Below are 2,530 nucleotides of genomic sequence, written 5' to 3' on the forward strand. Positions count from 1 at the left end.
AGCCTTAACTTAGAGTTTTATTGTATTTTAGTACCATTGCTGCCTTTATGTTTATTTTTTCTCTCATAATTGAGTTTTTATTGGTTGTTCTGAGGATCAGTAGAGACATTTCAATTTGTACACAATTTTTTTTTAAGTAGACTTCACACAGGGCTTGAACTCACAACCCTGAGATCAAGACCTGAGCTGAGATCAAGAGTTGGACACTTAAACAACTGAGCCACCCAGGCACTCCAATTTGTACACAATTCTTAATGTACATACTAAAAATCTAAAAAAAAATCATTGAGTTGTGATTCTTTTCTAAAAGTTAGTCCAGTGAACTTCCAGCTTAAAATTTGGAGGCAAAGATTCCTTAACAGTATATCAAGTACCTATTTCTTCAAATGTTGTTACATTGTTAAATCCCATTAATTGACAATTCAATATCATATACAGTACATACTCAGATTTTCAGTCTTGCATAGCACATTTAAAAAGTTACTAGGAAAACTGGACTACCATCACCATGATGTTACAGGGTGTACAAAATTCTGATAGGAGGAGCCAAGATCAAGGAGTGGTTTTCTTTAGGAAACAATTCTACCAAAAACAACATGGGAATAGAATTTAAAATATTCAAGTCATATTAAATGCACGACTGACTCCAAATTGCCATTCAGTATGCCTGGTATTACAGGCTATAAAAACTACCCCATCCATGGAATGTTAGGCTGACACACAGGACAACTGAAACCTCCGATATTCAATATCCCACGATTTTCTGGTTGTACCAAAAAAAAAAAAAAAAACAAAAAACCAGCAAATGATTTCACCTCTTAAAAAAAAAGCATTACACTTAAAAAATGGGATGAGGTCGGACCCCTCTTTAAAATTTTCTAGAGCTACTAAAAAATTTGCATTTACCAAATAGTTGATAAAAATGTTTCTCTAGATTGTATAAGCAGGGAGACGGGGACCATGATAAGACCCGATATATGATATTAATCAGATTTGGCTTCTTTCTCTCCTGATTCATCAGAGGCTAGACTCTCCTCATTTTCATTTTCTCTGATATCTACTGGTAAGTCTTATTTTGTCTCCTGGTTAGCCATTTCAGCCTGGTTTCCCTTTGCTCCCTTTTTCCTCTTTGTCTGCACTTTTTTGTCTGAAGATTTATCCTTTCCTATTGCCTCGTTTGACTTTGTTTCCACTTTTGCAGAAGCAGGTTTGGCTGACAACCTCTCCAACCTCGTCTTGGGCTCCTCCTTCCCGGCCCCCTTTGGTGGGGCTGACCTTCTTCTTGGGTACCTTGGTGGTGGGGCAGGTGTGTGATGTGTGTCTACAGGCCACCCAGAGCCTTCTCAAAGCTGGGCTGCCTGGCCGCTGCCACTGCTCCCGCTGCCCAATCTGCTGCAACCCTACCCTAATGTTTACATATCTGTTGAAGCCCACCTAATAAAGGAGAAATATGTGTTTGCCTATGGAATTTATAAATATAAATACAAAGAGCTATGGTTTTTTATTTATTTATTTTTTATTTGACACAGAGAGAGAGAGACAGAGACAGAGCACAAGCAGGGGGAGTGTGAGAGGGAGAAGTAGGCTCCCCACTGAGCAGGGAGCCCAATGCAGGGCTCCATCCCAGGAACCCAGGATCATGACCCGAGTGGAAGGCAGAGGCTTAACCAACTGAGCCACCCAGGTGCCCCAGAACTATGGCTTTAAGAGGAACATATTGTTTTCATGATAATGCTTGTTAATCTCACCAAGAGGAACAAATTCATTGTTAGCAGACCTGCCTTGCAAGAAATATTAAAAGAAATTGCAGAAGAAATGAATATGTAATAGAGTTATTCATTTAAAAATAAGAACTGCTTTCCCCAAATAACTTGTTACTTTAAATATTCTAAGATTACTTGCGAAAACTAAAATGCAAGGGATTCTACTTCCAGAATAGCAGCTTGAGGTACTACACAAATCTGCTCCCCACTAAAGTAACCATAACTGAAGAAAATTATAAAAAAACCCACCCACTTAAAGTCTCTGAAAATTATCCTTAGGTTATACAGCAAATGAAGAAACATTTATTCAAGGAAATCTACCAAGTGTCAGTGCTAACAGCAAAGGCCTGTAGTGCTGGAGCCACAAGCTCTCCTTCCTTCCCCTTCTCCAGCTCAGCTTTAGGGAAGTCCTGCTTCAGGCTGATTTGACCAAGAAGGAAGGGCTCTCTTTCTCTTGAGTTTCCAATCAAGGGATAAGGTATCTTAGCAGGAGGTGCCACTAGCATCCCTTATCTCCTCCATCTCTGATTCACAGAAGCTATATTCCTGATGAGCATAGCCAAAAAATTAAAGACTCCTTTCCTCCATGCAGCTTTTACTCATATGATGGAGGCTCTCCCCCCACGCACTGCAAACGGAGAATACTGGGGCCCCAACGACCTTGCCAGCGCACTTGGAGGGTAGAGGTTCCACACAAGGAGAGGCAAGACAAGAATGCCAGGGGCTACCATCCCTATCTAGCCACCTGTTTGTAAAGCACTTAAAGG

At 40.4% G+C, this 2,530-nt stretch overlaps 1 pseudogene; it reads right to left on the reverse strand.

Moving 5' to 3' along the window:
- Positions 1-983: 983 nt before the first annotated feature.
- Positions 984-2,269, reverse strand: LOC123000325 (non-histone chromosomal protein HMG-14-like; annotated as a pseudogene).
- Positions 2,270-2,530: the final 261 nt, after the last annotated feature.

Source organism: Ursus arctos, unplaced genomic scaffold (assembly GCF_023065955.2).
Source record: "Ursus arctos isolate Adak ecotype North America unplaced genomic scaffold, UrsArc2.0 scaffold_8, whole genome shotgun sequence".
In the NCBI taxonomy this organism is placed as follows: domain Eukaryota; kingdom Metazoa; phylum Chordata; class Mammalia; order Carnivora; family Ursidae; genus Ursus; species Ursus arctos.